The following is a 27534-nucleotide window of genomic DNA, read 5'->3' on the forward strand; positions in this document are numbered from 1 at the left end:
ATATACAAAAGTTAACTCAAAATCGATCAAAGACCTAAAGTTAAAACTTAAAACTATAAAACTCTTAGAAGAAAACATAGGGCAAAAGCTTCATGTCATTGGATTTGGCAATGATTTTTTGGATATGATACACAGGTAACAAAAGAAAAAATAAATTGAACTTCATAAAAATTAAAATTTTTCTGCATCAAAAGATAGTGAAAAAACAATCACAGAATTGGAGATGTTTGCAAATCATATATCGGATAAAGGATTAATATCCAGAATTTATAAAATATTCCTACAACTCAGTGACAACAACAAAACAACTCACTTGAAATACAGATGGTCCCCAATTTACAATGGTTCTGCTTATAATTTTTCAACTTTACGATGGTGCAAAAGCAATGTGCATTCAGTAGAAACCCTACTTCGATTTTGAATTTGACCTTTTCCCGGGCTAGTGATATGCAGTCAGATACTCTCTCGTGATGCTGAGCAGCGGCAGCCATGGCAGCTCCCTGTCGGCCATGCAATCACGAGGGTAAACATCCGATACCCTTACAGCCATTCTGTACCCAGACAACCATTCTGTTTTCACTTTCAGGACAGTATTCAATAAATTACATAAGATATTCCTTACTTTATTATAAAATAGGCTTTGTGTTAGATGACTTTGCCCAGCTGTAGGCTAATGTAAGTGTTCTGAGCACGTTTAAGATAGGCTAGGTTAAGCTATGATGTTCAGAATTTCGCTGCATTAAATGCATTTTCGTCTTAGGATATTTTTAACTTATGATAGGTTTATTGGGACATATGCCCATCACAAGTTGAGGAAAATCTGTATGGGCAAAGGACTTAAATAGATGTTCCTCCAAAAAAGATATAGAAATGGCCAATAAGCATATGAAAAGATGCTCAACATCATTTTTTATTAGGGAAATGCAAATCAAACCCATAATAAGATACTGCTTTACATGCATTAGGATAGGCATTATTTTAAAATATGGGGAAAAAAAACAAGTGTTGTTGAGAATGCAGAGAAACTGGAACATGAATTGCTAGTGGGAATGTAAAATGGTGCACACTCTGGGAAAAAATTCGTTTCTCAAAATGTTAAAGATTAAATTATCATATGATCCAGCAATCCCATTCCTAGGTATATACCCAAAAGAATTGAAAGCAGGGACTCAAACAGATACTTGTATACCAGTGTTCATAGCAGCAGTATTCACAATAGCCAAAAGGTATCCTTTACCAGATGAATAGTTTTTTTAGTTGGTATATACATGCAATGGAATATTATTCAGCCACAAAAAGAATGAAGTTCTGACACATGCTACAACATGAATGAATCTTGAAAAGATTATGCTAAGTGAAGTAAACCAAACACAAAAGAACAAATATTGTATGCTTCCACTTATATGAGCTACCTAGAATAGTCAAATGCATAGAGACAGAAAGTAGAACAGAGGTTACAGGAGTGGGAGGGTAGAATGGGGAGTTATTGCTGAATGGGTACGGAGTTTCTGTTTGGGATGATGAAAAAGTCCTGGAAGTGTAGAGTAGTGATGGCTGCCCAACATTGTGAATGTACTTAATACTATTGAATTGTAGTCTTAAAAATGGTTAAATGGTTAAAGAAAACCTCAACAACCCACAGTCCAAATTCATCCTGGCATTCCTAAAAACATACTTCACGAATAATGAAGAACTTAGGATGGCACTGGGGAAATATGGTGCTAAATATTATGTGGAACATGAAATGAGCAGATGAGCCTTCCCTTAAAGAGGCCTAGAATCACATTGGAAAGACAAGCTTTATTATATACATTTAGTCAATCTCCAAAGTAAGCATAGGCATAGCCCAGGAGAAGAAAAAAGAAAACAAAATAGAAATTTAATTTATATACTTTAAAATCCAAGACAGTAAGAAATGAAAGCTTGCCAACATTAGACATACAGATTGACACTGGTGCCCTCACTCAGCCCATAGGGTCCAAAGATCTTGTGCGAGAAGAGCCTTTTTTTGGCCTTTAGCTAAGTACAACTAATTGCAGTTCGCCTGTGCCAGGTTAGGCGGGCATATAGATATATTATCTAGTTTTAACTAAACCAAGCACCGCAAAATGGACAAGTGCCTTAACAAGATTCCCACGAGAAACCTTGGACAGAGATTAGTGATGCAAGTCTGTGCAGACAACAGCCTCTCCTGGCACAGCTTCTCATCAGCCACCTGACTGAAAACACAATGCTGAGCTAATCTGCTTTGTCAAGGAGCTGGCTAAAGTAATTCTAATCCTCAAGACCATTGGAAATACGAATTCATATTGACTCTCAGTAATCATCTATAATTAATAAAATAAAATTTTAAAATTTCTAGAAACATCATTTCATCTTCATCTCATCCTTGTTATATCTCTAATCTTGCATATATTCTATGATTCACACTATATGCTGGCACTCAATATACACTATATTCACAGTATATGGCGATAATGTAAATACAATAGACATAAATTGGAAGCATGTGCTCAGTTTTTATTGATGCAGTGCGTGATTAAAAGAGTTTAAATATTACTGTCTACAGTATAAACAATAAATGTCATAAATAGTCTGTAATAAAGAGTGGTGTGAGTTGTGTGACTTAAAATTTGACCTCGGCCTTGAAAGATGTTTAAAATCTGGACAAGCAGAGGGTGGAGGGGAGGCTGTAACAGCAGAAGGAACCATATGAACATAAGTTTAGAGGAGAGAAAGTATATGGCAGGTTACACGGTAGTGAGACTAGTTTGGTTGAAAGGGAATTTGCACTACAGAGCAATGAGAAAGAAAACTGGTAAGAACACCAGATTTATGGGATCTTAAATAATTGAAGAGATTGAATTTAAAGAGTTTGGGCAGAATAGCATAGCTGTTAGGACCACTGGTTTTGGAGCCAAACAGAACTGAGTCAAATCCCAGCTCTATAACTTACTACCTGTGTGACCTTAGGCAAGCAACTTAACCTGAGCCTCAGTTTCTTCATCCTATAAAGATGATGATAATAATAAGGATAATGACGTGGTTGTACAGTTCCTATTAAAAGGTCTGGCACGGGCTTCCCTGGTGGCGCAGTGGTTGAGAGTCCGCCTGCCGATGCAGGGGACACGGGTTTGTGCCCCGGTCCGGGAGGATCCCACATGCCGCGGAGCAGCTGGGCCCGTGAGCCATGGCCGCTGAGCCTGCGCATCCGGAGCCTGTGATCCGCAGCGGGAGAGGCCACAACAGTGAGAGGCCTGCGTACCACAAAAAACCAAAACAAAACAAAAAAAGGCCTGGCACATAGTAAGTGCTCGATACAGCCTAGCTATTCTTCTTCTTATTATTATTCAGAAGGTAATGGGAAGCCATTGTAACTTTTTGCACAGGAGAGAAAAAGATGAAAATAATGTTTTAAAAAAGATATTTTGGTGTCGGTTGTGGAAGTTGGATTAAATTAGCAGAGATAGGAAATCTATTAGAATATTATTACAGTAATCTGGACCCAAGGGACAGAAGGAAGTAGTAATGAGAACAGAGAAGGTATTGTCAAGGAAGAATTAATAGGATTAGATGCCTAATTGGATACAGTAGAAAAATAAGGAAGAATTGAAGATGAGCCTAGAGCTTTGAGTCCTAAAACTCTGAGACTGACTATTTTGATGCCATTATGGAAAATGAGAGAAATTGGGAAAGGAAGTTTAAGAAGTTAATCAGTCTTTTAAAACAATGGAACAACAGTAAATCTTTTCAGCAAAATGTAATTGTTAGTATAGTTCTTCCATTTAATATTGACGTAGATGTAGATGTTTTCCTCTAGGGAGAAGCTCAAAGTATTTTGTAATTCACTCAATCCACAAGTAAAGAGCAAGTTTTCCCAGAACTAGGACAGAATTTTGCTTATTGTTTCTCCCACTGAAAGTTGGAGCATTCCCCAACATCAGCTATTTTAGGATCATTAGTAAAAGTGGGTTGACACTTTTATTATTTACATCTTGCCTATTTCCAAAACGGATATGAGATGGCTTATAATAAAGTAAGATTGTTAAATTAAGGATTAAAAGTCAAGAGCCATGTAACTGTCAAGGGCAAAGAGTATGCTAGAAACCTAGGTTAAGGAGAGTTGTTGTACTTGAGCACTGAACTTAGCTTTCAACTTTTTAGTATCTAAGGTAAAAATGAAAATAGGAAGTCACCCACTTTTGCTCTCTGAAGGAGAGTATGCTTGAAAGATTTTAGTTGCCCAGTGGCACCTTGCTCAATAAATGCTTGCTGAAAGAATGAAACAATTTGTAAACTAAGATCAAATTAAATTTCTTTTAAAACAAGCTAGGCTATTCCCTTAGAGAAGGTCTCTTCATAAGAGAGACTAGGTACTTTGTAGGTTCCAAGGAAAACTCAAAAACAAATCACAGAAATCTAATGTCATTGCTTTACTAGACTAAAAAATGGTAACAAAGTCCACAAGACAGACTAACTGTGAAACCTGGCCAGCAGAAGAAAAAGCTCACAGGCACACCTTACGTAACAGACAATATCTAAATTGTCCCTATCACAATCATGCCCTGTACTCCAGCTGGTATAATCTGTTTTAAATAGCTTCATCTCATAAACTTCCCCTACATTTGTGTCTAAACCCAGTTTAATCTATCCAAACTAGGTAATATAAAAAGAAGACTGTAAAACGTGTGGCTAAAGTTCATATTTGTGAAGATATAAATACAAGGGATGCTAGAAATGCAGAGGTAGTATGTAAGTAGATAATTTTTTAATTGATTTTACTGAAGGCACTACAGAGAAAGTCAAGTTCTTATTGGGTACCAATGATTTTATTTTCTATTTAACAAGTCAGGAAATAAATGTAAAGTTATAGAATAATATGTTATGAACAAACTGTTACGGGTTCAATTGTTCCCCCCTCAAATCCATATGTTGAAGTCCTAACCCTCAGTGCCTCAGAATATGACTTTATTTGGAGAGAGGGTCTTAGCAGAGGTAATCAAGTTAGGATAAGGTCATTAATGTGGGCCCCAATCCAATATGACTAATGTCCTTATAAAAAGGAGAAATTTGGAGATAGACACTTGTACAAGGAGAATACCATGTGAACATGAAGATGGCCATCTACAAGCCAAGGAGAGAGGCCTGGAACAGATCCTTTTCTCATAGCCCTCTGAAGAAATTAACCCTGCCAACACCTTGATTTCAGATTTCTGGCCCCCAGAGCTGTGAGAAAATGAACTTCTATTTAAGCCCCCAGTTTATGATACTTTGTTAGGGTAATCCTAGCAAACTAATACACAAACTATTTCTGCAGGGATGTTATTTGTTTAGGGGACTGGGAGAGAGGGAAATAAAGCCTGAGTGCTTTCAAACCTCTTGAAATATAAGCTCAATTGCTATTAGGAAAGGAAAATGACATAAAAAGAATAATTCCTGAATATTTAGGAAGAATTACTATGTTTAGAAAATCAACTTCCATGGTAATCATTTTGCAATATATACACATATCAAATTATTACATTGTATACCTTACACTTAGACAATGTTATATGTCAATTATATCTCAAAGCTGAAAAAAAAAAGAAAATTAACTTCTAGCTTGATGTTCTCAAGCTCTCTAATACCAAGAAAACAACTAACAACCACAGTCAAAAAGAAATTGTCTGGGACTTCCCTGGTGGCGCAGTGGTTAAGAATCCGCCTGCCAATGCAGGGGACACGGGTTTGAGCCCTGGTCCGGGAAGATCCCACCTGCCGCGGAGCATCTAAGCCTGTGTACCACAACTATTGAGCCTGTGCTCTAGAGCCCGCGAGCCACAATTACTGAGCCTGCGTGCCACAACTACTGAAGCCCGTGCGCCTAGAGCCCGTGCTCTGCAACAAGAAAAGCCACTGCAATGAGAAGCCCGCGCACCGCAACAAAGAGTAGCCCCCGCTCACTGCAAAACTAGAGAAAAACCTGCACGCAGCAAGGAAGACTCAACACAGCCAAAAATAAATAAATAAATTTAAAAATAAATAAGTAAATAAATGGCTTCATTTAAAAGAAGAAGAAGAAATTGTCCATTAACTGCCTAATAGGAAAAGGGCAGCTTAAACCATACCGTTACTTAAAAGTTGACCCAGAACCTAATATTGACTTGGGGCTGTGTGCTTGTTTTAGAATAAAAGCAAATATAATCAAATCAGTTTGTAGAAAATACAGGGGCTAAAAGAGCATATTAAACAGCACCACATGGAAGCAAAATCAGAATGTGGGGCTTTCCACAAGACAAATGGCCTAGTTTCTTCAATAAGGAAGTGTCATGGAACAAAAACAGGAGGGGAAGGCTGTTTCAAATAAGAGACCTAAAAGATCATGGTTGGAACATGTTTGAATCAGTGAAAAAGGCATTTTTTGAGAATCAGGAAAATTTAACCTGGACTGGTTATTAGATAAGATTAAGGAATAACTGTTAGATGTGATGATGGTATTGCAATTATGTAAAATAAAAAGTCCTCAGAGATTCATACTAAGTATTTAAGGGTAAAAAGATATTAGGGTTTTACTTTAAATCACACTCCTCCCCCCAAAACAGAAGGGGATAGTTGAAAAATGATGTACAAAATGTAATCAATAGTTGAAACTAGATATTGAATACATGGAGGTTCTTTTTTGCATGTTTTAAAATTTCCATTAAACGATTTTTAATGTAGTGTGCCAGGAACCACACATATATTAAATCCTTTCATCCTCACAAAAATCCTGTGAAGTAGCTACTATTATTTCCCCCATTTTGCTACAAAATGAAATTAAATAAATGCCTTTGTTAATGTCATTAGAGTGAAAGTTCAGAATGTAATGAGGCAAGAAACAGACATTTCTGTTTTGTACTTAAAAGGTTAAGTTCAACAGCTAAAAAGAAGTCATGGTTAAAGAATGCATGTAAAGAAATATGCAACTTAAGATATCTATCAGACAATTAAACTGCTGAAAATAAGTCTTAATTTTCCATTCAATCAGCACCCAGATTGAAAGTTAATGTTATTTCTATTTTCCCATTTCATTCATTTTCTACTTGTGTCTCATTTTATTTTATTTTAGCTTTAATTTTTGTTTTATAATTTTATTTAATTTTTTAAAATTTTAATTTATTTTTTACTGAAGTATAATTCACCTACAACACTATGTTAGTTCCAGGTGTACAACATAGTGATTCACTATTTCTATATATTACAAAAAATGATCACCACTTGTGTTTCATTTTAAATGTTTATAATATATATTCTGTCACTATGGAAGTAAGTTGCTTTACAATTTATATTACTAACCAGTTAAATTAGTCCTGATTTCAAGCTTCATAATCAAATAGAAACATGTAGTAATCAATTTAAAAATATTTGGTCTAATTTAGGGGAAGCAAAAAAAATGCACAAGTAAACCAGAGGTCCCTTTAACTACTAGTTTTAGGCTCTTTCATTAAGAATTTCTTAAATAGCTACATACTCACAAAGACAAACAGTAAAAGAATGTCTTATTTACTAAAAAGTAAAAGGATCTTTTAAACCATACTTTCTTGCTAGTGGATGATAAGCTGGGTGTTAGGGAAGCCATGGTGTGAGAAGAGAGGGAGAGAGGGAAAGGAAGCAGGAGCTGGAGCACAAAAAACTAGGGTTACGAGATACTCTGGGTTTTGTGCCACTGAAAATATGGTGAGGGTAGCTGTAAAAGAATCCGGTAATTTGGGGCTAAGTCTTGGCTTGACACTTGCTAACTCTGGACATTTGGTAAATTACTAACTTTCTGCCATCTTTGGTTTCTGACCTTATAAGTTTGTTGTGGGATGAAATGAGACCACAGATGAGACCTATTATAGTGCTAAGTGAGTAATAAGTGCTTCATAACAGTTAAGCGGCCCCGCCTTGAACAAAAGTCTGCTTGTAGTTGGGTGAAAAAATAATCCCACCACCTGTGGTGAAATGGCGATTTGATCTTTTGAGTTCTGTGGCTAATCCTTGGATAAATCAAAGATTTAATTCTGTATTAGGCTTTTGCTATTAAACACACACACACACACACACACACACACACACACACACACAAAACGTAAGACAGTGAGGTACAATGTGTTCCTGAACTCAAATCACTGAGAAGTGAACACAAAATGATAGCATAAAGATGGTTTTATGTGTCAAAAAAATTCTTCATCTGGGCATTTAAGAAAACCATGATAACTATGGCTATTATGAACCTGAAAATTAATTTTCATATATAGCATTCATCATCTTCTTTGAGATCCCTGAAAGAAATTAGATTCTAGGTAAAAGAGTATGCAGCATTTCGGGAAACTATCAGTTTATTAAGACAGTTAATAACCCAAATAAACAGAGGGCTCCTTAGTTGTTTTGGATTCTTTTTTCTTTTTTTTTTTTTTGTTTTTAGAGAAACCATTCCTGGAATTAAAAACTTAATCACATGTGACCTCACTTAGAATTACTGAACCACAGGTATTGTTTAAAAGAAAAATAAAATTTACTTTTTTTAATGAACAGCTGTCAGTTTCTCAAAACTTCTTCTTACTTGTTTGATTTGATGAAGGTGACTGGTGGAAGCCTGAATGGGAGAAGGTGGCACAAACTGAAATTTAAAATATAAAAGTCAAGTTTCCTTTAATGTTTCTGATTATTTCTAAACATTAATTAAGTCAATGTCGAATGGCTTAAAGTATTTCTTGAATGCCTAACGCATGCTAGCAACAGCATTAATTAAATTTAAAGTTTTTAAAAATTAAAAATCCAATTGAATCTTGCCTGAAAATTATATTACTTGAAAGTCTATATATACCATAACAGAACAAAATAATTGTTAACATAAATACGGGGCAGAACATCAATAGAACATTTTGTTTATCTCTAGCTGTCCCTTCCCAAAGCACTAAGATCTTAAAATCACCTCATTTTTCCTTGCCATTTTTAGCTCATTATTAAAGCTTAGTGATAGGCATTATCCAGAAAAAACTGAAACAGTCATTAAATCAGCAGCTAACTTAATAAGCATATAAAAGAAACAAACAAAATAATTCCAAATATCTTGGAATCTAGCTGGGGAAACTAAACTTTCATAATAAGGAATGAGTAAGGCAATCATGTTCAAGGAGTTCAACACATTTTACTCTTGCTTGGTCAGGTACTTGCTGTCTAGGCCCTTTCTCTTTTGCAGGACTATTTTCTCCTTTTTGGTCTTTTCTCAACGCTTATGAAGACCCATACAAGAGGGAAATGAAAGAATGCAGAGATTTAAAGCTGTGTGAAAATAAGGCTTGAAAATTACCTTTAGAATTCATTTATCAATTCTATCTGTAGCCTGGTTCGTTCTTGAAATGCTAGATAATGAATTTACCATAAATTATGTTCACATTATATCTTAAGATCACATTGAATTGTGTATTAAAACATATTTAATGAGCACCTACTATATGCTAAAGCACTGTGCTAGGCCCTGAGGATCCAAAGACAAATAAGACATTTTCCTGTCCTTGAGAAATTCAAAGTCCAGGTAGGGAAAACTAGGCCACAGGTAAGTGCCAGAACAAGTTAGGATTTGTAGGAATTCAAAGGACAGAGAATATGATTCTGCCCGGGGTCTTTGAGACGGCATCACAGAAGAGGGCAGGAATTCATTAGATAGAAAAGAGGAGGGAGGCTATTTCAGGGAGTGGGGAAGAGATGCTCAGGCAGAGAGCCATGTTTGGGGAACAGAGAGATTCAGGGTGACTGAAACTTGGCACATGATAGTGCATGGCAAGAAGCAAACTTGGGGGAAATTCGGCTGAAACCAGGTTGTTGTTTTTGTACTTTAGCCTTTGAGCCTAATAGGAAATCTAAAGCATAGGGCCCTCTGAGGTCTTAAACCTCAAAGGTATTTTAGACAAGAAGATCATATCTATTTTAGAAAGGCAACCCTAGCAGCATATGCAAAACAAATTGAGGGTGGAGGGAAGAGGCACTAGAAGCAGGGTCACAGGCCAGGTAAAAGATGACAAGGGTTTGACCGAAAAAGGGAGGGATGAAGACAAGGAGGCAGATTGGAGAAATGATAAGAAAGTAGAAAGAGCTAAAGGTTGGCCTGAGGGTTCTAGCTGAAACTATAGATGGGTGGTGGTCAAGAAAGGCAGTGAGAGGAGCGTGTTGGCCAAATAAATATTCTTATGAAGCAGATAGTCTGAATTTTTATTACGTTTTAAAATTTATCATATGACTTTTAAAGGAGATATTACCTCGCCAATTATATTTTTCTGAAGAAAGTGTTGAAATCAGTTTTTTTTTCTAATCATTTGCTAGAAGATGGAGGAAACAGCCAAGGTTCAATGACATTGACACATCATCAACCAAAGTTCACAGCTCATATTAGAGTTCACTCTTGGTGTTATACATCCTATGGGTTTGGACAAATGTATAATAACACAAATCCATTGTTACAGTATCATACTGAGCAGTTTCCCTGCCCTGAAAATCCTCTGTGCTCCACCTATTCATCCTGATCTTTAATTTTTTCAGCAGAAATTGACTCACTTTCTTTCTCATTAAAGCAATCAATACATGCTCAGTATAAAACATAATTAATGGGGGAAAAAAGCATCATCCACTCTCCAGAGGTGACCACAGTAAATATTTCAGTGTTTATTTTTCCAGATACTATTTTGCAGTTTGAGTGTTTGGGTTTTTTCGATAACACATTCCAGCTCCACATCTGGGGCCACTTGCAGCTCTCAACTCCTGGTCCAGCTTCTATCAAAATGTCTACTGTTCACAGAATTCTGTGCAAGTTTGACACTATCCACCTGACCACTGACTACTATCCACCCCCAATGTAGACAGGTCAGTCAAAGCATACACCAACTGGGATGCTGAGCGGGACGCTATGAACATTGAAACGGCCATCAAGACTAAAGGTGTGGATGAGGTCACCATCGTCAACATTTTGACCAACTGTAGCAATGAACAGAGACAGAATATTACTTTTGCCTATCAGAGAAGGACCAAAAAGGAACTTGCATCAGCACTGAAGTCAGACTTGTCCAGCCACCTGGAGAAGGTGATTTGGGGCCTTCTGGAAACACCCACTCAGTAGGAGGATTCCAAGTTGAAAGCCTCCTCCATGAAGGGGCTGGTGACAGATGAAGACTCTCTCATTGAAATCACCTGCTCAGGGACCAACCAGGGGCTGCAGGAAATTAACAGTCTACAAGGAAATGTACAAGATTGATCTGGAGAAGGACATTGTTTCTTTTTCTTTTTTTAAATATTTATTTATTTATTTATTATTTTTGGCTGTGTCAGGTCTTAGTTGCGGCATGCAGGATCTTTCATTGCAGTGAGCTGGCTTCTCTCTACTTGTGGCACATGGGCTCTTTAAGTTGAGGTGTGTGGGCTCAGTTGCCCTGTGGCATGTGGGACCTTCGTTCCCCGACCAGGGATTGAACCCATGTCCCCTGCATTGGAAGGTGGATTTTTAACCACTGGACTACCAGGAAGTCCCAGGACATTGCTTCTGACACATCTGATGACTTCTGCAAGCTGATAGCTGCCCTCGCAAAGGGTAGAAGAACAGAGGATGGATCTGTCATTGACTATGAACTGACTGGCCCAACATACTTGAGATCTCTATAATGCTGGAATGAAGAGCAAAGGAACTGATGTTTCCAAGTGGATCGGCATCATGACAGAGAAGTGTGTGTCACCTCCAGAAAGTATTTGAAAGGTACAACAGCAATAGCCCTTATGATCAAGAAGGAGGGCAAAGGAGACCGGCAAAATGTTTTCCTGAACCTGTTCAAGTGTATTCAGAACAAGAAGTCCCTGTATTTTGCTGACTGACTGTACAACTCCATGAAGGGCAAGTGGACTCACGATACGGTCCTGATTCGAATCATGGTCTTCTGCAGTGAAGGAAGGGGACACATTGAAAATTAGGTCTGAATTCAAGAGAAAGTATGGCGGGCACTGCCACATCCAGGAAGACAGCAAGGGTAACCACTAGTAAGCGTCACTGTGCCTGGGTGGTGGGGGTGATGCCTGAGATGGCACAAGTGTCCAGAAGTGGGGCTCCTATGATTCCAGGTGACAGTTCTAGAAACTCAGTTTGCAATTAGCAGCCCCCTTGTACCCATCCATCACCTTGCCTAAGCATTGCCTGACTTTCCCAGCAAGTTTCTCCTTTTAGCCAAAGAAATGAACATTCCAAGGAGTTGGAAGTGAAATCTATGATGTGAAACACTTTGCCTCTCTTGTACTGTATGGTAAACAGATGAATAAATTGAATTTTTACTTTAGAAACAAAACAAACTCAAAATCCATTCCAAGTATCTTTCCATGTTAAAATTCACCTGCAACATCATTTTTAAAGGCTGAAAATTATACCATATAGAAGTACCATAATAATAAGAAGCACCTATTTACGTGCCAGACGTGTCTTATCTCACTCAATTCTCCCAACAACCCCATGACAGAATGGCACAATGGGAAATTTACACCAAAGATACCAGTGAGGTTTATTGACATCTCAGGAAACTAGTTCTATTTTAATACCTTGCTTCATGTAGAAAAATTGACATTATTATTGTCCCCATTTTAAAGATTAGGAAACTGATGGCCAGAGAAATTAAGCAACTTGCTCGGTCATACAGCTGATAATTGCTAGAACTGGGACTCAAACACAGATAAGGAAGGCTCATTCATTAAATCTGTTCCCTGTTGCTGGACATTCATACTGTTGCCACATTTTTTGCTTGCTTTTTATAAATAATGCTATGATAACCTTTAAACTAATCTTTGCACACATCCTTAGTGAATTCTTTAGGATAAATTCATAGAGTTGGAATTTCTGGGTCACAAGGCTGTTGATACGCATTGCTGACCTGCCCTACAGAAAGCTTATACAAATTCACTTTCCAGAAGTATATGAAAATATTGATTTCTTTGTACTTCTCCAACATTAGATATTATTGCTAATTAAAAAAAATGTATGCCCATTCTTAAGGCATACTGTAAAAAATAATCTATTTTCCAAAGCAAGTAGAAAATATTGTGATTTATCCAGTTTTGGATATTCCCCCCAATGTGCCCGTCTATTAGCATTGATCATTGAGAAGTTGTGCGGCAACATGCACCAAATCTGAAAAATTTAGGTTTACCTTTAAAAAGTTCAAATACATTGGGTTGGCCAAAAAGTTCGTTCGGATTTTAGGACCATGTTATAGAAAAACCCGAACGAACTTCTTGGCCAATCCAATATATATCCACACACATATCTTTGAACAAGCAGAATTTTAACAAGTTTAATTCATACTACTGATGCTCATATCATCCTCATTCAAATGCCCAGAAAGTTCACAATATAGAATGTGCAACACTAAGGTTTATAAGATTTATAATCTAATTGAAAGGACATGTTAACCTGAACTTAAATATATACATACACCCTACATACAGAAAAATATGGTACTTTAGCTGTTTTATAAATGACTGTTATTTTTTAAAAAGCCAAAAGAAGAGAATTGTATGGTGTGGCAAACTGTTCTAAACTAATTATGAAAGACTTCCTGGAAGAGATTATTTTTAATTGATATCTAAGAGATGGGAAGGAACCAGTTTAGTTTCAGGCAACGGCTCAGAATTTCCTACTGGAAAACTTTATCCAGGAAATCCTGAGAAGATTGTCTGACTGAAGTTGATGACATCTGCAAGGATATAGTGTGAAATGTCTGGGGAAGGTAGGATTTGAACTTGAGCTATAGAAGTATAAGCCACAGTAAAGCTTTTAAATTGGACAAAATATGGATCATTTATGGGACTTGGTTGGTTCTTTTAGTAATAATGTAGAAAATTAATTGTAGAAAAGGCATCTGGAAGAGAATTCTCCCAAAGATTAAGTACCGTATGTGGTATATGCAAGGGAATGACCTCAGATAATTTTTCTACATGAAACAAGGTATTAAAATAGAACTAGTTTCCTGAGATGTCAATAAACCTCACTGGTATCTTTGGTGTAAATTTCCCATTGTGCCATTCTCTCACACTTTAGGAAAAAAAGTCCTTGGGAGGAAGCAACAGTACCAGCATCAAGGAATGATGTCACAGGGCAGGGAGGGTAGGAGTGGGAGTGGGGGGTTGGGAGGGTGCTGGGTGAAGCTGATTCCCAAGTGTTATCTCTAGTGAAGGAATTAAGATAGGAGGAAAGGTCGTGCTTAGTTCCATTTAAGAGAGACCACAGAAAACTAATATTGTAAAGACATTAAATTTTTTAAAAATAATGTTTAACTTTCCTAGGTTTGCTATTTTTAACCCATTTCCTACTGTAGTTACTAGAGATAAAGCACTTAGAAAATTCTGAACAAGGGTTGTATGCTATGTTTAGGAATGTCTCTCCCGAGTTCCCAAAATGATTTAAGGTGGCTTACGAAGATACTGAACATGAACTGAATGTAGGCTAGAAGGACAGAACATAATGCAGGGCAAGGAATGTATTACACACTCACTACTGGGTGGGCCATAGATTGGATTTAGAGTTGATAGTTGCCAATGTGTAAAGCAAAACCTAATCAGGTAAATATTGGTAGCCATAAAATTAAAATGGACAAATTGCTCAAGTAAAGTACAACCGTTTCTGACAGGAGGATGAGATACTTTTCCTGGAGAAAAGACAAGGCTGCACCAAGTTTAACAGAGGTTCCAGGAAGAGAATTCCAAGCAGAAGAGTGGGGAAACAGGCATGCCAACCTCGGAGGTCTCAGGGGATACAGCAAAGGGGTAAATCGGGGGGAAGGCATAGTCTCCATAGCCAGAAGAGGGCCTCGGGTTTCTGCTCATCAGAAGTGGGGTGGGGTGATTTCCTGATAGTGGTGAAGAAAACATTTGAGCTTAATTAGAAAATAATTGTGAGATAGCAGATTTTTACAAGGTTTGTAAATATACATCTCTATTTGTGTGTTAAATGGCGCCCGTGATTCTTCAATGCCCTCTATCACCGCAATTTTTTCTAAAACACTGTTCTACCTACATTTTAATACATTAAAAGCAGCCTCAGTTAAAATTGTTTTAACTGTGGTAAAATATACATAAACATCAAATTTACCGTCTTAACCATTTTTAAGTGTACAGTTCAGTAGTGTTAAATAAGTACACTCATATTGTTATGTAACCAATGAAAAGAATCCTTTTCATCTTGCAGAACTGAAACTCTATACCCATTAAACCAACACCGCCACCACCATTCCACTTTCTGTCTCTGGGAATTTGAATACTCTAGATTCCTGCAGTACCAATTTTAAGCACAGTCTAGTATGGGATAGGATCCTTAAACTTATGGTTAATGATATCATTCAATAACACTTTTCAAGTACAGTTGACCCTTGAAAAACATGGGTTTGAACTGCACGAGTCCACTTACACCTGGGTTTTTTTCAATAAATATACAGTTGGCCATTTGTATCTGAGGGTTCCCATCCATGGGTTAAAACAACCACAGATTGCAAATTTAATACACAATCTGTGGCTGGTTGAATCTGAGGATTCAAACCCTTGGATATGGAGGGTGGGCTATGGGACTGGAGCATACTCGGATTTTGGTATCATCCGCGGGTCCTAGAACCAATCCCCCGCCAATACCAAGGGACGACCGGATTTTCAAAACAATATTTTTTCAACAGGGATGTTTCTATTTTGCAATGTGGTATATCCGCTAGAAATGAAAACACCCCTATTGTTGATGCTTTGTGAAAAACATTCAAATAGTATAGAAATGCATAAGGTGGAAGTAAAATTCTTCCTATAATTCCATGCTCCAGAGATAACTACTAATAATAGATTGACACATATCCTTCTCGACATCTGTAAACATATAGAAGATCATGCTATACATGTGATTCTGAACCCTGGGTCTAATTACTAGGTACAAAGGTTAGTGAGGCTGCTCAGGATGGTAGAGTGGAAAGAAGGAAGGAACCTGGGTCTCTGATGACATCCCTGAGCCACTGAATTAACCAACCCTGGAACCTCCTTTCATAAGACTTCTTGTTGTTTGAGATAATAAATGTCCCTTATTGTTTAAGTCACTTCTAACTGAATTTTGTTACTTCTGCCCCAAACATTCTACTTACTATGTCATTTTCCTAGATAACTCAGCCTATCTATACTTAAGGCAACTAGGTACCTCCATATGTCTTATAATTATAATGAGGTGATACTTGGAACAAAATAAAAGTATATGCATAATGCTGTTACAGCAAGCTAAACCAATAAGCCTTGAAATTCCCATCATCAAATAAGTTAAAATGACTTCAGTTCTGCCAAACCCAATCCATTGTACAGGATGGTTTATTTTAAATATGCATGATATTAAGCTGAACCTTATGGGAATTAAGAGCCTAGAAATCCTAAGGAAAATTATGCATTTTAAAAAATGTCAGGTACATAGTTTCTCTACATATGTACTATTACTAGCAGAAACACATTTATTGAGCATTTAGTATGTACCAGTGCTGTGCTGAGTGCTTTACACCGATTAATATAATCACAACAAACTTATGAGGCAGATACTATTACATTCCCATTTTACAGATGAGGAAATTATGGCATAGAAAGGGTTATCTGCCCCCCCCCCCAAATAATCAAGCTCATATGTATGGTGCCATTTATAGGTCCTTTCCTCTCAGTCATTATTTAACCCAATCCAGTCTGGCTTCTCATCCTACCCTTTTCTCCACTGAACTTTCAAGTTCATTAATAAGCTCCATTTTGGTAACTCAGAAGGACACCTTTCAGTCTTTATCATGTTTCACCACTTAACATGATACTCTCTTCTGAGTCTCCTCCCACCTCTCTGACCATTCCATCGTAGTCTTCTTTTGTGGGGTCTCTTCTGAGATTGATTTTTAAATCTGGTGATTTTTAAAGCTTTTTCCTATAGCTTCTTCTCTTCTCCTTTTATACTCTCCCCATAGGTCATTTCATTCATTCCCATAGCTTTAAATAATAATCTATTGATGAGTCCTAAATGTATCTCTAGCCCAGATCTCTATCCCGAGCTTCAAACTAGTATACATAACATCTCCACTTAAAGATCTGAGAACCTCAAACTTAACATGTCCAAAACTAAACTCATCTTCCCTTCTAAATCCACGCTTCTTCCAATGTTCCCTTCTTCTGTGGTACCACTATCCCATCAGTTGCCCAAGCCAGAGAGCTAGTAGTCATCTTTGCCTCCACTGTTTCCCCCTCTCCATCGATCTATCACCAATTGATTCTACCTTTCAAGTATCTCACGCATCTGCCACCGTTCTCCATGCCCACCGCCATCACATTAGTCCAAGTTACTATCAGCTGTTTGCCAGGGTTACTGCAGTTGCCTATCTGAGCTTCTTGTATCTACTTTTGTCCTCTTCCAATCTATCAATACTTTCCCCCTCTGCAGCCAGGGTAATCTTTTAAAATTGCAAATTTGGGACTTCCCTGGTGGCACAGTTGTTAAGAATCCGTCTGCCAATGCAGGGGACACGGGTTCGAGCCCTGGTCCAGGAAGATCCCACATGCTGCGGAGCAGCTAAGCCCACGTGCCACAAATACTGAGCCCGCGTGCCACAACTACTGAAGCCTGTGCGCCTAGAGCCCGTGCTCTGCAACAAGAGAAGCCACCACAATGAGAAGCCCGTGCACCACAATGAAGAGTAGCCTCCGCTCGCCACAACTAGAGAAAGCCCATGTGAAGCAATGAAGACCCAACACAGCCAAAAATAAATAAGTTAATTAATTAATTAATTTAAAAAACAAAAATGCAAATTTGATCAGGTCAATCACAGACTTAGAATTCTTTAACGGCTTTCCACTGACCTTAGGATAAAGGGCAGAATCTTTTTTTTTTTTTTTTGGCCACACTGTGTGGCTTGTGGGATCTTAGTTTCCTGACCAGGGATTGAACCCGGGGCCCCGGCAGTGAAAGTGCCGAGTCCTAACTATTGGACCACCAGGGAATTCCCAAAGTGCAAAATCTTTAAAATGACTTGGAGAGCCCCACAAGATTTTGCACTAGTTTATATCTCCAACCTCACTTCTCACCGCTTCATCTTCCACTCTAGCTAGAATGTGCTTCTTTCAAATTCTCTACACACTCTGTTCTCTACACACCACACTCTAGGCCTTCTAACATGCCATTTTTTTAACCTGGAATATTGTCTGTTCCTGTAACCAATATCCCAAACTAGCGAACACCTACACAGCAGTAAGATCTCAACTAGTATGTCATTTCCTCTCTAAATCCCTCAAACTAGGTTAGATCTCCCTGGCAAGTAGATCAGGGCTTAATACATAGTAGGTTCCTAAAAATATTTGTTGACTTGGCTGAGTAGAAAAGAAGACTGGATAGGTATGGAGGGCTTTTTATTTTTAACATCTTTATTGGAGTATAATTGCTTTACAATGGTGTGTTAGTTTCTGCTTTATAACACAGTGAATCAGTTATACATATACATATGTTCCCATATCTCTTCCCTCTTGCATCTCCCTCCCTCCCACCCTCCCTATCCCACCCCTCTAGGTGGTCACAAAGCACTGAGCTGATCTGGTATAGAGGGCTTTGATAGACAAGCAAGTGCTCAGTAAATGTTGAATGAAGGAGTAAATGAGCGGGTGGGTAGAGGAAGAAAGATTTGTTTAATGAACAGTTCTATTTTTTTCCCAATATACTATTAGTACATCTGTGGGAATAATATTGAATATCATTTTATAAAGATGAAAATGTCCAGTTTTAAGATTAGGAGGCAATATTTTAAAATAGGTTCCAAGCTATAACATTTCATTAAAATATGTTCTATAGCTTCCATCATATTAAATCATATAAGAGAAATCTATGAATAACTGTATATCAACAATTTTCTCAGATAATCTAGACAAATTGGACAAATTTCTAAAAACACACAAATTACCAAACTAACTCAAGAGGAACTATAAAATCTCAAAAGACCTGTAAACAAGTAAAGAGATAGAATCTGTTTCCACAACCTCCCAATAAAGAAAAATCTAGGGCCAGATGGCTTCCCTGGTGAATTCTACCAAACATTTAAAGAATCAACACCAATCCTAATAAAACTCTGCCAAAAATATAAGAGGAGGAACATTTCCTAACACATTTTATGAGATCAGCATTACCCTGGTACCAAAGCCAGCAAAGATACTACAAGAAAAGAAAACTACGGCCCAATATCCCTTATGAATACAGGTGGAAAAATCCTCAACAAAATAATAGCAAACCAAATCTAATAGTACATTAAAAGGATTATACACCAAGACCAAGTGGGGTCTATCCCAGGAATTCAAAGGTGGCTCAACATAAGAAAATCAAAGTAGTAATTCATATTAACAGCATAGAGAGGAAAAAACAAATGATCATCTCAATAGATGCAGAAAAAGCATTTGAAACAATTCAACACCCTTTCATGATAAAAATACTCAGCAAGCAGGAGTGGAAAGGAATTTCCCTAACACGATGAAGTGCATTTACCCAAACCTATAGCTAATATCATACTCAATGATGAAAGACTGAAAGCTTTCCACTTATGATCAGGAACAAGACAAGGATGTGTGCTTTTTGAAACGAGAGAGAGGTGGTGGTTGAACAACATTGTGAAAGCACCAAATGCCCCTGAATTGTATACTTTAAAATAGTTAACTATGTGCTGTATGAATTCCACCTCAATAAAATGATTCATAGAGTGAATCATTTATTCACTTTGGCTTACTGATGTACAAGCGTATTTCCTATGTTTACAGGATAATTTGTAGATGAGTTCTAATTTAGAGATTGCATTATAACACCATGAAAAACAAACTATATTTTCGATTCAAGATAAATGCGAGATAAAGTCCAACTATAAGCCTGAAAACTACCCTTAGGAGAGCCTGCAAGTTTTCCGCTCAAAATTAGAATGTTCTTTTAAAAATTGAAAGCCAGATGGTTTTATATATAAAAGCAAATCTCAATGTTAAATCCATGTGGGATTTAAAAGTTAATTCTGCTGCAGCTGCAGCAGCTGTACCAATCATAACTGCAGCCAATGTGTTTATTTTTCCTTCAGTAATGTTTAGAGCAATGTTTCTCAAAGTGGGAACTTGTTAGAGATGCAAATTCTCAGGCCCTGCCTGAGACCTCCTGAATCAGAAACTCTGGGGTTGAGGGCCAGTAGTCTGTTCTAACAAGTTTTCCAGGTGCACACTCAAGTTTGAGAACCACTGACTAAGACCAATAGTGCAAGTCTATAAGCATCTTCTTACCAGACAGTGCTGTGCCATACACGATGTACTGTTTCTTCGAGTTCTTAATGTGTCAGATTGGAACACCTGTGTATTACCACTAAGAAGAAAAGGAAAACATTTGTCATTTAAAATCCATTACAAACATTTTTTAAAGAAATAAGATTTCAAATCCTTAAACAACAATGCCATTGATGTAAATGGCTTCTTTGTGGAGACAGCTGTGCAGATGTAGGAAGTAGAACACACACACACACACACACACACACACACACACACACACACACACACACACACACACACAAAGTCTTGGTTGGCTGAACCTAAACAACTGTCCATGTAAGGTAAGGAATTCTCAAGCATGCCACGTTACCTCTAATCATGCTACCAAGAATAAATATAATTTATTGTGGCCTTGGAGAGACATCATTTTCTGTGTAAACTTGTAACCAATTTAAATCTATGACTGAAGCTATTACGTGCTAGTACCAACTCCCTATCGACTCCCAAACTTTCACATGAATGAGAGGGATAGCCAGTAGCAGGGGTCGACAGAACTGAGATTTTCAGATATGTTTCATTTGGCCTACTCAGTGTTAAAAATGTTTTTGAATTAGTTGTGCACACGAGATTTCACATAAAGAATCCAGATTGCAGATTTCTGGATTCTACTGAAAATTTGCAAGATTTTGCCACACTGGGCCACATTCCCCCATGGCAACAACGTACTGAAGCTGAGCAGCTGCTGCATGCTGAAGATGGTCCTTGTTTGCCCAGCTTTGAAGGTGCTCACCTGGCGGGCCGCAGCCTGATTTGAGGTTGGGACCCTGAAGAAGTCCTCTTTTCCTTTTTATGTTTTGTTTTTGTTTTAACTTAAAAAAATTATTTTATATTCGACTATAGTTGATTTACAATGTTGCGTTAGTTTCAGGTGTACAACAAAGTGATTCAGTTATACATATGTGTGTGTGTATATATATATTCTTTTTCAAATTCTTTTCCCATTTAGGTTATTACAGAATACTGAGCAGAGTTCCCTGTGCTTTACAGTAGTAGGTCTTTGTTGGTTACCTATTTTAAATATAGTCGTGTGTTGTTATAACGTTTTATTTGGAAACTGTTTAAGACAAGAAATTGCAAAAAGAGTATAGAGAGTTCTCATGTACCTTTCATCCAGGTTTCCCCAGTGATAATAAGAAAACATCTTTAACATGTTCTTTTCTGCCACCTATATCCAATCAGGTGCCAGGTCTTTTAGGTTTTACCTCTGTGATCTCTCACGTCCATCTTATTCTTTCCAGGCTCCTTGCCAAAAACCAATTCAAAGCATTTTTACTTTTCCACTGACTCTGCAATAGTCTAATTGGTCGGCTCACCTCTGTTCTTTCCCTGCTGCAATCAGCTTGCTCTCCTGCCCAAAACTTTCAATGACTCTCTTCATCGCCTGCTGAATTCAGTTACATTCTTTCCTATAACTTTCAAAGCCTTCCACAATTTAGCTCCACAGACTTTTGGATTTCATAGACTGGGAAAATTTCAAAACAAAATCTTGGCACAAACATACAGTTGCTACCATTTTCTCTTGCCAAGTAAGGTCATTCTTTAAAAATCTCACCAACTATCAACACCATCATTTCATTTATAAAAGGATATTTTGTTATTTAAAAAAAGCAGGGCTATTATTAAAAATAATAATAATAAAGCAAGACTAACAATCTGAGTAAAATACAGTCCTGCCCAGGAAAGTATGCTGTAACTTTTTAAAATCATGGATTGGTAAAATGTCCCCTAGGATCAGCACTGGTCAGCAGATGAACATTTGGGAGCCAGAGATCCAGACAGAGTTGACCAGCATTCTGGAATACACCTATGCTTTCCTACTTCCAAGCCTGTTCCGTGTCGTTGGAATGCTGTCCAGCTATCTGGCCCCCTTTCTTCCCGTCTGCATCCTGTCAATCTGTTAGGGCCCATCTTAAATGCCACCTGTCCAAGAATCTTTCCTGTATCCCTCACCAATTCTGCTGTCACTTCTCACTCCCTTCTCTTAATTACCCTAGCACTTTCTTTCCCTAAGCACATGTCATTCTACCATACGTTGAAGTCTTTTGAGTATTTATTTTCCCTATTAAAAGCTTATTGAGAGGTTCCCTGGTGGCACAGTGGTTAAGAATCCGCTTGCTGATGCAGGGGACACGGGTTCGAGCCCTGGTCCGGAGAGATCCCACATACTGCAGAGCAACTAAACCCGCGAGCCACAACTACTGAGCCCACATGCCACTACTGAAGCCCACACACCTAGAGCCTGTGCTCCGCAACAAGAGAAGACACCGCAATGAGAAGCCCGCACACCGCAACGAAGAGTAGCCCCCGCTGGCCACAACTAGAGAAAGCCTGCACACAGCAATGAAGACCCAACACAGCCAAAAATAAATACATTAAAAAAAATCTTATTGAGCCTAGATATACATCTTTGCAGAATAGTAACTTGCATATAACAGGCAGTAACTCAATATTTTTTGAGAGGATATACGTACAGGTCTAATTTTTACTTTCTTTCCCAGTCATTTTCCCCTGTGAGAACAGGAATATATTTTAGCAGTCACTGCTAGGAAGTTGGAGGGAAACTAATGGGTTACATATTTCCACGGTCTTTTGTGTGTGTGGGTAATTCTTTTTTTTTAAATTTTTATTGGGGTATAGTTGATTTACAGTGTTGTGTTAGTTTCACATGTACAGCAAAGTGTATCAGTTATACATATACATATACCCACTCTTTAGATTCTTTTCCCATATAGGCCATTACAGAGTATTGAGTAGAGTTCCCTGTGCTACACAGTACATCCTTATTAGTTATCTATTTTATATATAGTGGTGTGTATATGTCAACCCCAATCTTCCAATTTATCTCTCCCCCCACCCGGGCTAATTCTTAAGGCTGACAATTATATTCTCCCCTAAATTTTCATCTGCCAATTTTATTTAATAAGACTATAACTGAAAAAAAATCATTGAGGCAGCATATATTTCAACTGATATGAGTCACTCAACATGAATTCATAAAATCCTAGGTGATATCTAGAATTAAGTGCTACTTACAATTTGGAAAAAGTGAAAGTAATATAACTAGATAATGTTTAAGTGATCAGTAAGCAGTAATATAACTAGATAATGTTTAAATGATCAGTAAGCAGCTCTGTCTAAACTACAGTATATTTATGCCAGTTATATTCCCAAAGCAATCACTCTTCATGGCCACTATTCTTCTTCCAGGTTTGCACAAGTTTAATAAACCCAATAGTTGGCAAACTTTTTCTGTAAAGAGCCGGACAGTAAATGTTTTGGGCTTGGTGGGCCATACAATCTTGTTGCAACTACTCAACTCTGCCAGTGTAGTGGGAAAGTGGCCCAAGGACAATAAGTAAACAAATGGGTGTGGCTGTGTTCCAATAAAACTTTATTTACAAAACCAATCAGCAGGCTCAATTTGGCCCCCAGGCAGTAGTTTACCTTTCAAACAAAACTGAGGCAGTAACAGTTTAAATGCAGGGTCAGGCTAGCAGTATTTAAAGGGGGAAGGCTCTGGCAGAAATCCACGAATTTAATGTCTAATTCTAATAAGGGCCAGAGAAGTAGAAGAAAAAAAATACTACCTTTAAATAAAGTCACCGACACCGGTATCGAAGTCAGCCAACTAGAGGGGCTAAAGAGTATAAAGAACCAAGAGGTTTAAAACTTTTGACATTGGTATTTTTATTAATACAAGATGAACACAAAACTATGCAGGAACTTCTTAAAAAATAGTGATACTTGTGGGCTTCCCTGGTTGCGCAGTGTTTGAGAGTCCGCCTGCCGATGCAGGGGACACAGGTTCATGCCCCGGTCCGGGAAGATCCCATATGCCGCAGAGCGGCTGGGCCCGTGAGCCATGGCCGCTGAGCCTGCGCTTCCGGAGCCTGTGTGCCGCAGCGGGAGAGGCCACAACAGTGAGAGGCCCGCGTACAGAAAAAAAAAAAAAATGATACTTGTAGTAAAGAGTTGACATTTAAAGAACAAATTCTGCAAATGCTGCTGCAAGAGAGACTGAAAGTCTTTATATACAGGAAACATCAAGCAAAATTGGAAAATTGCTTGAAACAAGTGCAACAATATTTAGTGAGCTGTGATAGAGGCCAGGCAATGAGTATTAGAGGCCCACCTTAAGGAAAGTGGAAGAGTGAGCAGTGGACATATGCAACTGCAAAGAACTGGGGGGAAATGAATTCAACTAAGGCTCAGTGTAATTCTACCCTAAATTTTTTCTTGTTGATTACATGACCTCGGGCATGTGATATACCATTCCTGTGCTACTTCTTTTTGACAGACAAGAGTCCCTGGACTTGGTCTGCTTTGTGGGTTAACTCCTACCAGATAAATATGCAACTGCCCCTAACCTTTCTGTACAAAATTCACTTCCTGCATCAGGATCTTAAGCCATGGAATTCAACACTGTAACCACGCTCTAAGATGATAAAAGCAAAAATTTCACATCCTTTGCAGAACAAAGCAAAGTATGAAGGGATAACTGGGATCACTCTTTGCTTCCAGGACTTTGAGGATCGGGAAAAGGGGCCTGGTCACCCACCTCCCCCCGCCCCAGCACTTAATATATTAAACAGGATCCACACGTTCCTTCAAATATATATCCTCTGTCATCTACGTATTCGCAAATTGTTCTTCATTTCATAAAGCCTTTCAATAAAATGAACATTCTCAAGTGTTTTCTTCTACTAGCAGAGTGTGTCCATAACAGCTCATTTATTCACACAACAGGATTTAGAGTAGAATCCTGAATTTATAGAATATTCTTGTCCTCAGTACAACATGCAGAGCTGCCTCCACCCTTTATTTTTCTATCTGCCTGTTTAAAAAGGTAATGTATTATTTTCTGGTCACTTAGTTTGCTTTTCATTTTGTTACAGCATATTCTCCCTTAACTCAAATAACCAGAAAGCTGCATCTGTTTAGTTAATCAACTTAGATATTGATTAGTAGTGGACAAAGCACTAGCCTAGGAGTTTGGAGACACAGCTTCCTAGTACTGGCTCTACTACTGACTGACATTTTGGAGATTCATGGGCCTGTTTCCCCATACATTAAACAAGGAAGATAGAGCTGGTCTCTTGAGTTCCCTTGTAACAGTGAATGCATTTTTCAGACATTTTTACAATACTGAGAAAACCTTATGATACTGGGATGTGAGATCCAAGATCTCACTTTAAAATTCTATTTTAAGAAATAATAAGCTTAAGTCATGCCAGATCTTTGGATATGTGCAGGAAATACAGTTAACCATCAGTGAGTTAAATCTTTTAAATCTTTTTTCATCAGCAGAGCTCTAAAGAGCCTTTTAGACATTTCCTCCCCCCAACTCCTCCTCGAAAATCCCCACACCATTTAAAAAGCACAAATATACTGCATATCAGTCTATGTGCTGTATGTATACCTGTGCTTTATACATACGAGAAAAAATTTTTCACCCACCAAGAACTAACTAGGGGCAATATTGGCCATTGAGAATGCAAAATTTAGGAGATCAATTTTCGGTGATACCTAAACTTTTTGTTCAATAAAAGCTAGGTGTAAAAAAGGCCCAAGCTTATTTGCTTGACAACTAGTTCCATTCCAACTGTGCTGAAGGTGAAGGTCAGAAGTGACAAAGCAGCGGAGAGAATGACAAAAATCAGTCATTACAGAAGATCTGGAGGCGAGGGTGGGGAGCGCACAGTTTCTTCAAGAGCGGGTAAGAGATGGGGTGAAGCTAGAAAAAGTCGTGCTCCAAACCAAATGGTTGCTGCTTTCCGGTCGCGATGAACTGTCAGAAGAGGACGTTCAGGTTCCTGTGTGAGCTCGCCCTCCGGTCAGCCCGCCCCACCTCCCCCCACCCCCAGACTGAGGGTGGGATCTTCCGGACACCAGGAACGCCGGAGATACCCGCAGAACCTCGATGAATAAAGGGGTGGGAATGCTATTGGAAGTCACTTTTTTGCAGCTCTTGCCACCCTCCACCGCCCCCGCTTGCCTCCTCCAGTATCTCAGTCCTGCTCACCCAAGCCCACTGATCAAAGGGACGCTGTTGGATCTTCTCAGAGTGTTGTCTTCTGTGGTGGTTGAACTCGGCAGCACCTCCAAGCCTAGTTCCATTTTCTCCTGTGCCATGTCCGTGCCGAAGCTTAGTTTGGAGCTCTCAAGGTTTTCTGGCTCCCGTTCATATAAGCACAAGTCAAAGTGAGGAGCTGATGTAGGGAGAGAGGAAAAAGGGGGGAAAGAGAAGAAAGGAGGAAGCTCTTAGACGAGTGCGTGCTCACTTTTGCAGCCCTACCATCCCCAACACCGGTGGGCACAAAGTGGGGCAGGACTGGCTCCGACCCGCCTAACTCCCAAGCTCGGGGCACCAACACTGAGATCCTCCACCTCCAAGCCTGTAATGAAAATGAGGAATTTATCTTAATCCGTGAATCCTTCTCCTTTATTTCTCTCAGCCAAGGCAACCCCGGGTAAGCCTCTCCGGCCAAAACAAAATCTACAACCTGCAGCCCTGGATAATCATTTGGGCACCGCCCCTCCGCGCATGCGTTCTGGGTCCGGCCCGCTGACGCCTGTTTACCACGCAAGCAATGAGCATTATCGCAGGCGCCTGTGTCATTCTTGCTGGGGGCGCACAGGCAGTGAGGGAGCCGCCTTTCCCCCCCAAACCCGGTTCTCCCTTCGCTCTCCCTAGTGCAGACTCACCTTGGTTGTTCTTCCGCTCCTGTGTTAACCCTGGCGTGGTTTCGTTAACCATTATTTAGGAAAGAAAGAATGGAATAAGGTGTATGGGAGCGCCATCCTTTCTGCCTTAAGTCTAATACCCTGTTTTCTCAGTTTTGGTTAGCCCAGTGTCCCCTTATGACTGAGGCCAACAAGCTTGTAATCTCCCAGGACGAATTTTTCCATTCTGTTAAGACACCCTACACCTTTGCAATTAAAAAAACACTGAAGCCTGGGGGTGTGGGCGGGGACACTTTTAAGTGCTTAGAGACCACCCACTCCCAAAGGGTCCTGGTAAGGCGCTAACACAATTGAACCAATCGCACAAACAAATCATTGTTTTCCGTGTGTGTGTGTTTTACCATAATCATACAGTATATTTTTACAATGAATAAAACCTAGCTGCTCGAAGCTATTCATCTAAGAAAAAAATTGGGGTTAAAGCAGGGAGGCTTATTTTCTTAA

The 27534-nt window shown here is 38.7% G+C and overlaps 2 pseudogenes; one reads left to right on the forward strand and one right to left on the reverse strand.

Moving 5' to 3' along the window:
• The window catches only part of LOC132418771 (P2R1A-PPP2R2A-interacting phosphatase regulator 1-like), a 40492-nt pseudogene extending 13690 nt beyond the window's left edge, over positions 1–26802 (reverse strand).
• On the forward strand, positions 10779–12022 carry LOC132418847 (annexin A2-like; annotated as a pseudogene).
• Positions 26803–27534: the final 732 nt, after the last annotated feature.

This window comes from Delphinus delphis, chromosome X (assembly GCF_949987515.2).
Source record: "Delphinus delphis chromosome X, mDelDel1.2, whole genome shotgun sequence".
In the NCBI taxonomy this organism is placed as follows: domain Eukaryota; kingdom Metazoa; phylum Chordata; class Mammalia; order Artiodactyla; family Delphinidae; genus Delphinus; species Delphinus delphis.